The sequence below is a fragment of the Trichomycterus rosablanca genome, chromosome 13 (assembly GCF_030014385.1).
Source record: "Trichomycterus rosablanca isolate fTriRos1 chromosome 13, fTriRos1.hap1, whole genome shotgun sequence".
Lineage (NCBI taxonomy): Eukaryota > Metazoa > Chordata > Actinopteri > Siluriformes > Trichomycteridae > Trichomycterus > Trichomycterus rosablanca.
Window position 1 is genome coordinate 22239863 of NC_086000.1, and position 15240 is coordinate 22255102.

A 15240-nucleotide genomic window follows, 5' to 3' on the forward strand; every position below is an offset into this window, starting at 1 on the left:
CAGCGATTGAGAGCCGAGTTTTGATCGCCGAGCAAATGCCGAGTTGCTCCCGAGCTGGCAAGTCTAGCGCCGACCAGTCGTCGAGCGAAAATCAGGGCAAAAATCGTGTAGTGTGAACTAGGCATTAGTGTAATCTGTTCTCTTCAGGGAGCTTCACCTAGCTGTCTAGTTGGGCTTCTGTATGCACATAAAGATACAATCAGTCAAGGTGATGGTGAACTCTTCACGCTCCACTGGAGTCTATCACACAGCTTTTTACCGGAGTTGTAAAGGTTTCTAATGTGAATGTATTGTAGTGTATGATGTAGATTTTTAACAATAAAAAACTATTATTTTAATTACTGCTGGGCGGTATGGCGGTACATTCGGTATACCATCTTTGATTCCTCATACCTTATGGATTTTTCAAATACCACCATACCGTAGCATAGTTAATACAACAGCTGTAGGCTTTAGTAGGCAGCAAATCATATAATATTGTTCGCAGCTAAAAGCGCTATGGAGCGCCATGCAGATTAGATTAGCTCACAAGTTAGCCAGGTACCATTAGGATAACAGTGTTAACAGATGAGAGAAGTTTCCGTGATGTGGTGGGGGAAAAAACAGATGGAGGATGAAGAGAGGAAGATCAAATATGCACTGGAAGAACCTGCCAAAGAGCTTATAGTACTCAAAACCTTCATTATATACATGATGAAATTAAATTTTTTTATGTTCTATGTACTTATGACAGTATTTATGCCACAGACATATAAAAAGTCCCAGTCTTCCAGTGCCATCTTTCCAGAGTCAGCAAGGATGTGTGTGGATGTATATATGTTATTTAGCTCAGTTATTCTGTGTCTATCTTGTAGCGTTTGCAGAATGAGGCCTGGTATTGTCTTACTAAAATACCCATGGACTTCCTGGAAAAAGCCTTAATGGCAGCATGTGTCTTCCCTAAAATGGCTTTTGCTGATAACAGTCTGCAGACAACACACATACACACTATATTATCTATATGCTACACCTGGCATATACATAGAAACTGTACTCTGTGCTGGTATACAATTACTTTGTCACTCGACTACCATGTTAATATTTTGTTAGTATCATTGCAGTGCTGAAACAGATGGGGTAGAGTGGGTAGTGTGTTTTGTATTGATATGAGTGTATTAGACGTGGATTTTAAAACCAAAATTATAACACCCAGAACGAGTGCCAACAGGGTGTGTTAACAGGTATGTGTTCCCAATTAAAAGGCCAGTTGGATTAAACAATATTTTAAAAAAATCACAGCACCTGATACACTCATGCCAGAACAACACAATCTACCATATTATTGCCCTGTGTTCTGGCAATGCTAAAAAATAATCTATCACCCAAATAATAAATGCCCAGTGGGTGTCCTATGGGGGGTCCTCTCTTTTTCAGTTCATGGATGGAATAGAGAATGTTGACCAGGTGTAGAGAGCAGCAGATGACTACAGTAAATCCTTTTAAACTCACAGCACATCTCCATAATATATGTAGCTCATAAAATGAGTGTACATGCGTTTCTAATAAGATACTCAGTATATATACTTTATTAGAAACAGAAATTGAGGTTGTGTTAAACTTTCTGTAAAGCAAAAATAACTGCTAATTTGCTTATTTAAGTATATTGTACTACATACTTGAAATATCTGCTTTAAAATAACAAAATTTTAGCCATTGTGTTAATTCACCCCAGTTCTTTAGCAGGTATATTTCAGAAAAAGCTTTTATCCAAAGTGCTTAACAGATGTACTTAAATACAGTGCAGGTAATCATGGGTTAAGGGTTTTGCTTAAGTCTCACTACCAGCTTGACGTTGCTAAGGCTTGAACCTGCGACCTTCAGATCACATGAAAATGTTCTTAACCACCGAGCTCCAACTGCCCAAATTTGTAGGCCTACAAAACGTTTAATATTTAGCTTGTGTTTTTCTGTTCTCACTCCTGATATACTGTGTAATGAGCCAAAGTAAGGTTAGAGTTGGACAGCATGCTGAGGTAGTTGAAGAAAAGTAATGCTGATGTAGTTTGTTTTGAAAAGAAATGCAATTCTGGCACTGGTTTACCCCCTGGTGTGTGCCCACAGCATAATTTTGTCCTTAATCTACCTTCTTACAGCTGTTCTAATCTGCACTATGGATTAAATAACTTTAGTAATACCCAACAAGAAAAGAATTTAGGAAGAGACAATGATTGTCTTCTAATCTCATGGTGCCAAACTAGGGGAAAATATGTAGGTCAGTTAATTGGGAGGTTGTAGCCTAGTGGTTAAGGTACTGGACTAGTAATCAGAAGGTTGCTGGTTCAAGCCTCACCTTCCAGGTTGCCATTGTTGGCCCTTGAGCAAGGCCCTTAACCCTCAATTGCTTAGACTGTATACTGTCCCAGTACTGTAAGTTGCTTTGGGTTAAAGCGTCTGCTAAATGCTGAAAATGTAAATTGTTATATAGCAAACAAACTTGTTACCAGTGAAGGATTTGGGTTTGCTCTGAGACCATGGCAGTTAACAATAAAGCAAACTTTAGTCAATTAATTATTTATCTGATACTCGTAATACATGTTGTTAATTTCTAGCTGGCAATAAGTATAAAATGCGTTTGACTTAAATGTTTGTAGTTTTATTTATTGATTATAATCCAAATCACTGACAATTTAGGCATTTTTAGACTTGTTATATAAAAGTGCTGCCATCTAGTGACAGACTGATAAAACAAGTTTTAACTCTGCTGTATTTAAAGTATATAAAATAGTGTGTGTACATAAAACGCAAAATGTATATAACTTAAATAGTATGTGACTACATACTTATCTTGGGTTTCTATCAACAAAACTGTAAAGAATTGATTTCCACAAACTGAAACATTTGAACAATGAATGGTACAATACCCTTAATACATTTTCCTTTTACTAGATATTCAAAAAGACACTGGTTGCCATGAACATGATCTTTAATTGCATTACACAGTTTTGATTGTTGGGTAATTTTAATTTACAAAAAAATCAATTTGGTGTCAAATGTTAGTGTGACTTGACAGCACTTGACAACAATATTAGATATAACAACTTTTACAAATTGCTAAGATTTTCTTGTATACCAGCAGCTGTTAGTAAACTACCTACAGTATTAAGATGTGTTTGCAGCTATAGACATGCGTAAATCTGTTGACAAATTGATTAGTTTGAATATGAGTTGCATTTTCATCTATTTCCCCTGATTCATCATAGAATGCACATTGCTAAAATCCAGTATATTGCTAAATTCCACTAAATTATCTTGGTGCCAAACAAACAAAAGTGTATGCATGGTCACTATCACAGACCACTGCCTAATTGTTATGGGCAATTCACACATTCCTTTTTGAAAGTGTTTTATCACCTTCCTTACAGAGCAGATCTGTTTTCAATGCAACAGACTTTTCAATCAACATTTTCTCTATTATTTGTGCAGCTTGAGTTAAACATGTCTGAACAGCTCAGATTATTAGATTTATTTGAAATTGAACTGTTTATATGGTCAAAAGTCTGTGGCACCCTGTGTGAACAGAAAGTTCTAATAACGTTATCTGTGCTTGTCCTGCAAAAAAAAAAGAAATATATATATATAGCGGGGGAAATAAGTATTGAACGCATCAACATTTTTCTCAGTAAATATATTTCTGATGGGACTATTGACATGAAATTTTCAACAGATGTTGGTAACAACCCAAGTAATCCACACATATAAAGCAGTCAAAACAAATAAGTCCAAAAATTAAGTTATGTGTAATAAAGTGAAATGACACAGGGAAAAAGTATTGAACACGCTTACTGAAATTTATTTAATATTTAGTAGAAAAGGCTTTGTTGGTAATGACCGAAGACGCCTTCTGTATGGAGAAACTAGTCGCATACATTGTTCAGGTGTGATTTTGGCCCATTCTTTCACACAAACTGTCTTCAGATCATGAAGGTTCCAGGGGCCTCTTCTATGAACTCTGATTTTCAGTTCTTTCCATAGATTTTCAATTGGATTCAAGTCAGGTGATTGACTGGGCCATTCTAGCAGCTTTATTTTCTTTCTTTGAAACCATTTGAGAGTTTCCTTGGCTGTGTGTTTGGGATCATTGTCTTGCTGAAATGTCCACCCTCGTTTCATCTTCAGCATCCTGGTAGATGGAATCAGATTCTTATCAAGAATGTCTGTACATTTCTCCATTCATCCTTTCTTCAATTACATGAAGTCTACCAGTACCATATGCTGAGAAACAGCCCCACACCATGATGTTCCCACCTCCAAACTTCACTGTTGGTATGGTGTTTTTGGGGTGATGTGCAGTGACTTTTCTCCTCCAAACATGGTGTGTGCTATGACATCCAAAGAGTTCAATTTTGGTCTCATCTGACCAGACTATATTCTCCCAGTATTTTATAGGCTTGTCCAAATGTTGTGCAGCAAACTTTAAACGAGCTTTAACATGCTTTTTCTTCAGAAATGGAGTCTTGCGCGGTGAGCGTGCATAAAGGCCATGGCGGTTGAGTGCATTACTTATACTTTTCTTTGAAACAACTGTACCTGCTAATTCCAGGTCTTTCTGAAGCTCTCCGCGAGTGGTCCTTGGCTCTTGGACAACTCTTCTGATTATTCTTTTGACTCCTCTGTCAGAAATCTTGCGAGGAGCACCTGGCCGTGGCCGGTTTATGGTGAAATTATGTACTTTCCACTTCCGGATAATGGCCCCAACGGTGCTCACTGGAACATTCAGAAGTTTAGAAATACGTCTGTAACCAATACCATCAGTATGTTTTGCAACAATAAGGTTGTGAAGGTCTTGAGAGAGCTTTTTGCTTTTACCCATCATGAGATGCTTCTTGTGTGACACCTTGGTAATAAGAAACCTTTTTGTAGGCCATCAATTAGGACTAAACCAGCTGATATTAATTTGCACTGATAGGGGCAGGTTTGCTTTCTAAATACTGACAGATTTCACCTGGTGTTTTGGCTTTCCATGCCTTTTTGCACCTCCTTTTCTTCATGTGTTCAATACTTTTTCCCTGTGTCATTTCACTTTATTACACATAACTTAATTTTTGGACTTATTTGTTTTGACTGCTTTATATGTGTGGATTACTTGGGTTGTTACCAACATCTGGTGAAAATTTCATGCCAATAGTCCCATTATAAATACATTTACTGAGAAAAATGTTGATGTGTTCAATACTTATTTCCCCCGCTGTATATATATATACAGTATGTATATACAGTATATACACACACACACACACACACACACACACACACACACACATATATATACACAGTGTATCACAAAAGTGAGTACACCCCTCACATTTCTGCAAATATTTTATTATATCTTTTCATGGGACAACACTATAGAAATAAAACTTGGATATAACTTAGAGTAGTCAGTGTACAACTTGTATAGCAGTGTAGATTTACTGTCTTCTGAAAATAACTCAACACACAGCCATTCATGTCTAAATGGCTGGCAACATAAGTGAGTACACCCCACAGTGAACATGTCCAAATTGTGCCCAAAGTGTCAATATTTTGTGTGACCACCATTATTATCCAGCACTGCCTTAACCCTCCTGGGCATGGAATTCACCAGAGCTGCACAGGTTGCTACTGGAATCCTCTTCCACTCCTCCATGATGACATCACGGAGCTGGTGGATGTTAGACACCTTGAACTCCTCCACCTTCCACTTGAGGATGCGCCACAGGTGCTCAATTGGGTTTAGTCCATCACCTTTACCTTCAGCTTCCTCAGCAAGGCAGTTGTCATCTTGGAGGTTGTGTTTGGGGTCGTTATCCTGATGGAAAACTGCCATGAGGCCCAGTTTTCGAAGGGAGGGGATCATGCTCTGATTCAGAATGTCACAGTACATGTTGGAATTCATGTTTCCCTCAATGAACTGCAGCTCCCCAGTGCCAGCAACACTCATGCAGCCCAAGACCATGATGCTACCACCACCATGCTTGACTGTAGGCAAGATACAGTTGTCTTGGTACTTCTCACCAGGGCGCCGCCACACATGCTGGACACCATCTGAGCCAAACAAGTTTATCTTGGTCTCGTCAGACCACAGGGCATTCCAGTAATCCATGTTCTTGGACTGCTTGTCTTCAGCAAACTGTTTTCAGCGGGCTTTCTTGTGCGTCAGCTTCCTTCTGGGATGACAACCATGCAGACCGAGTTGATGCAGTGTGCGGCGTATGGTCTGAGCACTGACAGGCTGACCTCCCACGTCTTCAACCTCTGCAGCAATGCTAGCAGCACTCGTGTCTATTTTTTAAAGCCAACCTCTGGATATGACGCCGAACACGTGGACTCAACTTCTTTGGTCGACCCTGGCGAAGCCTGTTCCGAGTGGAACCTGTCCTGGAAAACCGCTGTATGACCTTGGCCACCATGCTGTAGCTCAGTTTCAGGGTGTTAGCAATCTTCTTATAGCCCAGGCCATCTTTGTGGAGAGCAACAATTCTATTTCTCACATCCTCAGAGAGTTCTTTGCCATGAGGTGCCATGTTGAATATCCAGTGGCCAGTATGAGAGAATTGTACCCAAAACACCAAATTTAACAGCCCTGCTCCCCATTTACACCTGGGACCTTGACACATGACACCAGGGAGGGACAACGACACATTTGGGCACAATTTGGACATGTTCACTGTGGGGTGTACTCACTTATGTTGCCAGCCATTTAGACATTAATGGCTGTGTGTTGAGTTATTTTCAGAAGACAGTAAATCTACACTGCTATACAAGCTGTACACTGACTACTCTAAGTTATATCCAAGTTTCATGTCTATAGTGTTGTCCCATGAAAAGATATAATGAAATATTTGCAGAAATGTGAGGGGTGTACTCACTTTTGTGATACACTGTATATGTATAACAGTTACAGTGTAAAGATATATTAATATATACTTGCTTTAGTTGCTCTTGGTCTGGGTCGTTACGTCAAACTAGCTGAAGTATTGGACCTGTAACCTTTGTTACTGGATTGCTAGCCAGTGTAAAAGCTGTTCCATATTTACCAAAAGTTCTGAGACTTACAAAGTAAGAGCCTTTTGTTTGTTCCTGCAAGTACATATCTGTTTTAGTTTTGTAGTTTAAGGCTGTTACGGTAATCTTATCTAGTTTTCTTCTCACGTGTAATTATGCTTTCCCTAGATGAGCATTTGGAATAAAAGTCAGGGGAAGTTTATAAAAGTGTGGTCATGTCATTTGGCCCAGTCAGCTAAACCGAGCTGAGCTGTGTTCCGCAGGTAGTCAGAATGTCTGTGTGTGGGTGCACGTGCTCCACCCCGCCTAGCTCTATTCGGCGTCACCAGCTCCCTGTGACTGGTCAGTGGTCTGAGTGATGAATGCGTGAGACACTCCCCCTCTCCCCGGTCTCCCAGCATTCTGCTCTGTTCTGTTCCTCTCCAGCCCTACATGCATTGTTCTCCCAGAGTCACTGAGGAAAAGTTTTAAATCCAACTCAATCTGAGATCACACAGGATCAGGTTTAGTCATGGACTCGAGCAGTGGTGAGTGTTCTTCTGTGAAGGACTTTCTTTTAAACTTCTGTTAAGTGTCATGGTTAATACCAAACAATCCATACACTGTTTAAGAACTTTAGTAAGACGTTGATGGAAGAGTGAGTTGTTGTCAGCTCTTGTTTTCAGTGCTGAAATGTGGACCTTGAAACAGTTTTCATTTTGTCTAGAGTACTACTTTTAAATTAGAGAAACATCCTCTTAACTAGTGAAAGGTCTTGCTTCCTTACTACCTAATGTTTATTATGTTTTTCTTGTTCTTAGTTTAAATTTTTTATTGATTGTTCAATTTCAATTCACAAAAAGCAAAAAAGTGTAAGGATTTATCAGATTACCTGTGGGTCATTTATAAACTGGTTATGCAAGTAGGCAGCAAATTAAATTTGTTTAGTTATTTATTGAGAAAAGGTAATTAACAGTTTATTTAACAAATGTATTGGTTTTATTTATGAAATTATTGTTTTGTGTTGATGAAATAATTTAATTATTTTATCAATGTTAAGCAAAGCTTAACACTGGACTCAATTTTAGCAGCACAAAGCCAAAATGCTTTTAGCATTTAGTTGTTTAAAAAGATTTGAATTAATAATATTCATAATATTTAAATATTTAACTCTTAATTACATTTGTTCATATGGTTTAACCAAGAACCCAGAAGACGATTTTTGTATGCTGGCTAAAAAAGGTAAAAACAAAGTTTGTCCATCCAACATAGAAACAAACTTCTGCACATTTTAATGCACAATTACTGTTCATTTGCTGAATTTAACATTTTTAGTAAAAAATACATCCCGAAGGGACATGTGCAGAAGTTTTGGTTTTTGAATTATGTTTATATTTAATTATTTTGTGTTAAATTGTATTTCTTTTAAGCAAAACCTTTCTGGATTTAGTAGCCTATATTAGTTAATGCATTGTGCATAATTACCACTCAGTCGATTATAATATCATTAAGGTTATATGTAATTCCTTAAACAGTTTCTTTTGTCTGGTAACACTGGATTTTCTGAACAATTCCCCATGTTTTTAATAACCCACCAAATTCGAGCTAGACGAATTCAAAGAAAGGCGTTGTTCAATAAATGAAACATGGGTTTTAACGTGTGATTGATCACTAATTTGGATGAAATGTTTTAAGATATTTTGCTGGCCATTACAAGACAATTATTGATTTTCTCTTGCAGTGTAAATATGAAGGTCATTACTTTAGAATGTGTGTGTACCGATGCTTCTTATTCATTAAGATAAAGGCGTCAGAGTGGCTGGAATGCAGCATTTTTATCATTTCTTGGATGTTTGATAGAAAAAGTATCTTTTCAGTCTAGAGCTTGGAAGCCTGATTTGTAAGCTCTCCAGTTGAATGATGTGCTATGTCACACCAAAGGTGTGTGTGAGAGGATGACGTGGGTGTAAACCAGTATTCACCCCTAATGTCTTCCGCATGCTCTTCAGTAATGAAGCCCAGCTGTATGAGGACTTTTCTGACTTTCCACATGCTGATTCACACTCAGCAGGGATTTTGAGAATGTGAGACAGGCCTGTATACACCGAAAGCTGATAGTCTTATTGTGTGCGTCTCCCCTCTGCTTCCTTTTAAACAAAAGGAAATCCATTATGTTCTAGATGTTGCATAGATAATCCTGTATGCTCAAACCGGAAAACTCCGCTTCTCTGAAGTGTTGCCATTTTTACATACAGTATTCTCAACATACTGATCATTCACAAAGCATCTAACAGATTTATATAAGTATTATCACACCAATGTGGTAATACACATGATAAAAAATCCAATTTGTATAGTAGAATTCAACTACTTATCCAAAAGAAATGTAAAGTTTTAGTTTATGTTATTAACTTTGAATGTGTAGTAATTTGTACCATTGAGGTCAATAGTTTATTAAGCAAATAGCCACGTAAAGCCTTTTTGGCTGTGGACAATGTTTTCCTGTAGCTTACTTTTACTTACAGACCATCCCGTCCAGCATTTTAATAGTGTATGTTTTCTTCTTGGCCTTTCCAACAAGGCCACGGTTTCATGTAATTTGTTACTTCTGGACAATTGTTTGAATTGATGATTTTGGAACCTGAAGTTGCTTGGTGGCTCCATAATTGCTCTATATAATATTTCTTAGTTTTTCTGTCTTTCTTATTGTAGTGCGGTCAAATGAGCCCTGTTTACATGGGTACAGATAATTCGCCCTCTGCAGTCATTTATAATCAGTAACAAGTTAAATGTACTGTAGAGCTTTTGAAACCAACTAGTTTGAGAAATAAACGTACACCATATTATTTGAGGTGTCATTAACCTCATTTGTCATCATAACATTAGCTAAAATTCAGAATCTTTCACTCATAATGTGTTGTTAGCAAGTAAAAGTCTTACTGATGACTCAAATAATGTAGGGCATTTTTTCAGTACATAAAGAAAACAAGAACTGGTCCGAACAAGACCTTACAGATCTTTGTATAACGACATTGTTAAGTCCAGTTCACACCAAAAGCATCTGTTAAGTGGTCTTAGTTCTTACTTCATTTTACAAAGCAGAGACATTAACATTTAATCCACAAGACTCCTTTAATGAGCTTGAGTTCTTTGTTCCTTTGTCTGACTTGCCATTTGGTTAACCAGACCATGACAAAACAATGCAATCTTAATGGCATAATTAATAATAATTGATTATTGATAATTAATAACAATTGATTGGTTAATGTAAGAAAAATAACATGTGGTCAATAAAACTTTAAAGAAGTAGACATAATGTGTTTGCTCATGCTGGACCTGTGTTCTAAAACACTGTGCTGGTCAGTTTTTTTCTCTTTTGTGTTTTTAAATTTGACTATTCACTCAGTAATAAACAGTGAGGTGCCAAACCTGAGTAGTTGCCTAGGATATGGGACCAGTGGCCACTAAAAAGGTTTCTAGACCCAGAAGTTGTAGTATGATGGCTGTCTGTTTAAAGAGGTATGAGAGACTGACGTGTAATGCCACTATCCAGGCTGGCAAAGTTTCTTTTACTTCATCAGGTTCAGCTCCTGGATTTGGCTTTTCTCTTGTGAGTCTTAAATGTCAGCTGAGTTCTGATAGATGAGAGGGTGAGAGGTCTTGCGGCTCCACAGTAGGATAAGATATATAAGATGCTCTCTCAGGCGTGACCGTGGCCCCCAGACATGCAAGGTCTCTCGTGCCTCTGACATGCTCAATTAGTTACTCATTGTCCAGAATAATGTGATGAGGGTTTCCTTATTTCATCTGCCTCATATGCAGCAGGTCACACATCTCACTGTTCTTGATGGATTAATGTTAAATGTCAAGTGTCCAAGACAGATTTACACAAAATTACGTTGTTTTGATTTTTAATCATTATAGGCATATCTAGTAGTGCTTTATTTTTACAATTCATGTGAATGGATATGCCCAATCATATGTCTGATTGTCAGCAGTGGTTGCTCATTGGTTAAAATACTGGTCTAGTGATCAGTTTTCACTTCAAAATTCTGTGATTGCCCTGCACTAGTTGAATGTGTAGTTTTTACCCGCTATTTCCCATTGCAACCTTGTTTAAAATAAAACTATAGAACACTAAAATACATTGTGGTACCATAAAGCATGTTTTCTTTAGACTTTTATTTAAATTCAGAAAAACAATTTGCATTTGATTTGGCAATTTTTTTGGGGGGGAGCCATATAAAGTATAAGAATTAGGTGATGCCATTAGTGTTACCAGCACTGTGAGTCACAGGACATTCATGACAGGTCGCTGGGCCAAATTTATTTGAGATGGGAAAATGGTCATTGTCATTGTGGGTTAATGACACATCAACATACTTCCTGTGCCTCACTGTGCGAACCAATTGAAATCATCACTAAAGACACTTCGGTTCTCGTAATATCACAATTACATAATATCACATTAGATTAAGTGTGAATCCAGAAGTATATTTGCATTACAGAAGTGGGGAAGGTCCCACCTTTACATTTTACATTTTCATCAGTTAGCAGATGCTTTTATATAAAACGACATACATTTTTTTACTGAATACAGACAGAACAATTGAGGGTTAAGGGCCTTGCTCAAGGGCCCAACCATGGCAACCTGGCAGTAGTAGGACTAGAGCCCACTGAGCTACAACTGGCCCTTTCTGGGACCAAGGATTAAGGGACATCTAGATTAAGGGTATGCTCGTTGAAGCATTAGTCTCATTTCTATTACATGGGATCCTACAGTTATGGCATTCTTTACAATGCCCTGAGAGGTAGTACTGTAAATAATAGCAGTAGCAATAATTCACCAATGCTTTTCTTGTGTTTTTGATAATTCTGTTGCTCTGTATGAATTTTAGAAGTTGTATTTAGAATGTTAGACTTAAGGTATTATTGCACCTCTTATTCTGCCCACACACTGAGAGCCTACATCTTCTCAACGGAACAAAAAGCAGTTCTCAAACTTTTCTATTTTTCTAGTTCATAACAGTAAAATTCTTGAAAGCTGTGTCAGTTCATTAAACTCTGTTGCAGCTGGCTTTTAAATATAGCAATCATATTGCCTCACTCCAGTGATAATTCTGTGGTGTGCTTTTGGCCAATCAACTGCCCAGTTTCTTGCTCCTACCATCCAGGTACACTTGGTCCCTGACTAAGAAAGATTTAAGAACCAGATTAAGCCCAGGAACATAAGTACTGTATGGGTCACTTGGCAATGAAAATAACTGCTATATGTGGGATCGTGGATATAAAATCGTACTGTACCACCCAGTGAAAAAGGGGAATTAGATTAATGTAAACAAACTGTTTACAACACTTAATGTAAACAACTGTTAGTAGAAAAGAATAGAGGAATTAAAATGTGCTCACATTTACAGTGCATTACATTAATTCTTCTAGAATAATACTAGGTGTACCATTGTTTTTTTTTTCTTAGTTTTTTAACATTAAAAATTCATGAATAATCTTGTTAATGTTTTGATACTGTTGTCAATATAAATTACTTTACAACACATATTAGTAGTGTTGGTATTGTATCTATTTGCTTACCTTTGTTCAGCTTTAACATCTGCAAAACCGAAAAATGTGATCCATATATTTTATCAGGAAAAACATTAATATTTTGAAATAATAGTGTTTTTGCATAGTAACCACATCTGCTGCACACAAAATGTATTATTCAGCAGATAGTGATGCAGATGTTTTTATTCCCTCCCTAAGTCAGTGTTTACATGCAAAGAACTGGAGACAGTAAATTGATTGTGAAATCAGGCTATAATGGAGTGTTTATCAGAGGACGTCCGTGTTTTGAAGCATGGCCAGGCACAGTACAATGCTTTTTATTTGGCCAGTGCTGCCTCTCTCACCACATAAAAGACAGTCAGATTTCATGCTGCTTTGACTTAAGGGCATGTCACTTAACAAATGAAAGGCTTTCTTTTATAAGACAGTTGAGCTAGTTATAGATCGCTGCACCACGAGACCCCTGAGCCTCTCGCAGCAGAGGAATGCGCACGCTTTCAGGGTGAAGAATGAAGGAAACATCTTTGAGGGCTTTAGCAGTACGAATGACTGCTACTTTCTAGTAAATCCTTTTGTTGTTTTCTCATATAAGATTGAAGCATTTCCTTTAAAAATATAGCCTGTTTAAGCAGGACATATTAGTAAGCTTATGCTTGGATTGATGATATATTGTCTGCATTGTTCTTTTTTTTGTTTTTACATCTGTCACATATTTGCACTGTTATTGATGGATTTGTATAAAAAAAATGGTATCAGCACTGTAGTACAAGTTTGGGTATTGCAGTTTGAAGGGGCAATATATACACTGGGGTTACCCTAACCCTAAATCTTTTTCCGTGCCTAAGTATCAGTTTCTGTATATGTTAAATTGAATGTCTGAGAGCTCGGGTGGCGCAGCGGTAAAACAAGCTAGCCCACCAGTGCTGACATCTCAATGCAGGGAGGGTCATAGGGATTCCTCAAACCTGCTGCAATTATGGCGTCTGCTGGCTGATTGATGGGGCCTGCACAATGAGACGGGTGGTAATGAGATCGATGAGTGACTTTCTGTGCCTGATACCGATCCCCATATGAACATGTCTTGTGCAAGTAATAATAAACCGTCAGCTAGTGCATGTGTCTGAGGGTAGCTGTGTTAGTTACAGCACTCCTCAGTCAGGAGTGGAGGTCTGTAGCAGTAGAGGCAGAAATACAAATCAGGTAATAGATTCGACTAGATTGGGATGAAAATGTAAAAAATGTGAAGCTCAACAGGGTCGATATATATGTTGTCTTTGTGTAAACTTGGACCAAATTGGCATGGTCTTTATTTGTGAACTCCTGTAAAGAGTTAAAGCTATGCTTGCTCATACATGTGTAATAATTGGTCAGTGTCTAATACAGGATGTGCAGTCACATTGATATTTTGGATAGTGAAAAAATTGATTTACTTAATTTATTTATTGCAGGGTTTAAAATCTTTTTAAGGCTTGCTCTCAGGAGGGACACGTATCATTCAGCCCTTCCTGACGCAAATACTTCATTCAGATCTGTCTCTCCTTAACTCAGCACCCACAACAGTTTTAATGAGCTGTAAATCTTTATTAGAAAATCTCATCATACATCAAAATGCTGAACATAATGTAACCACTGTAAGTCATTGGAAAAAACATCCAAGTATTAGTAGTGGCCAGCCCAACTGTAATTATGCTGCCAAGAATGGAGCCGGTGGGTTGTCATGTGACCTGCTGATTTTACATAAATTTCCTCTTTATTATGTCAGAAGTAATAATCAGATCATTGTTGTGTACTATTTTTTATGCAGCACTTTCCAGTTCAGTGAAGCTGGGAGGCACTGTGAAACAGCTGGTAGAGTGGTAGCTTTAATAGGGGTACATACAGATACATTATGAACAACCCTTTAGGAAAATGAACTATGAGGCAATATAGTACTTGCTTTGGTAATCACAGCACCCCTCTTTGCATGTGTCTGGTAATGTGGGATTGGTGTTTAGATGGCACCTTTGGTGACTGTCTGTGAGTTTGGGATGTTTTCAAAATATACTCTGGTTTCCTCCCTTTACCCTAAAACATGCTTATAGTTAATTAAGCTATTCTACATTTTTGCCAGTTATAGGTGAATAAGCCTATTTCCTGAGATGAACAAGCATCCTGTCTATTGTATTCCTTCCTTGTACCCAATGTCTTCGGGTAAGCTGTTGAACTGTATAATCCTTTTAAAAAAAAAATAAAAAAAATCTAAAATTAGCGAATGACAGACTCATAGTCATAAATTCTGACTTATATTCATCTCTGTCTTGTGCCATCATCCACTTCCTCTCTACATTTAGAAACAGTTTGATTTATAAAAATTTGATTATATGGCTATATTTTAATATAATAATATATTTTAGTTATGATAAGGATTTTGTTGTAAAGGTTTCTTGAAAATGCTTGTAGAAAGGGCTGATATATCATAAACTGGAAAAACATTTTGAATAAAAACTTTGTTAATAAACTTAGATGGTTGGGAGGTGTGACTGGAACCTTTAGGGTAAAACAGTGTCGCACAACAGTTTATGAAGAGACACATGATTGCTTTATTAATAGTTTTCCTGTATGATGCATCCAGGGCAATATAGCATGCAAACAGGATATACAGAGTGCATTTTTCGGCAATTAGCATCTTTCAAACAA

The 15240-nt window shown here is 37.6% G+C and overlaps 1 protein-coding gene across 3 annotated transcripts in view; it reads left to right on the forward strand.

Moving 5' to 3' along the window:
• Positions 1-15240, forward strand: part of sash1b (SAM and SH3 domain containing 1b) — a 78628-nt gene that overhangs the window by 42254 nt on the left and 21134 nt on the right. The window contains exon 1 of one of the 3 annotated variants that reach the window (XM_063007567.1): positions 7422-7550. The exons of the other annotated variants lie outside the window; for them this stretch is intronic. The gene's annotated coding sequence lies outside the window, so the exon portion shown is untranslated. Of the gene's footprint in view, positions 1-7421; positions 7551-15240 lie in introns of those variants that run through there. 3 annotated transcript variants of the gene reach the window in all.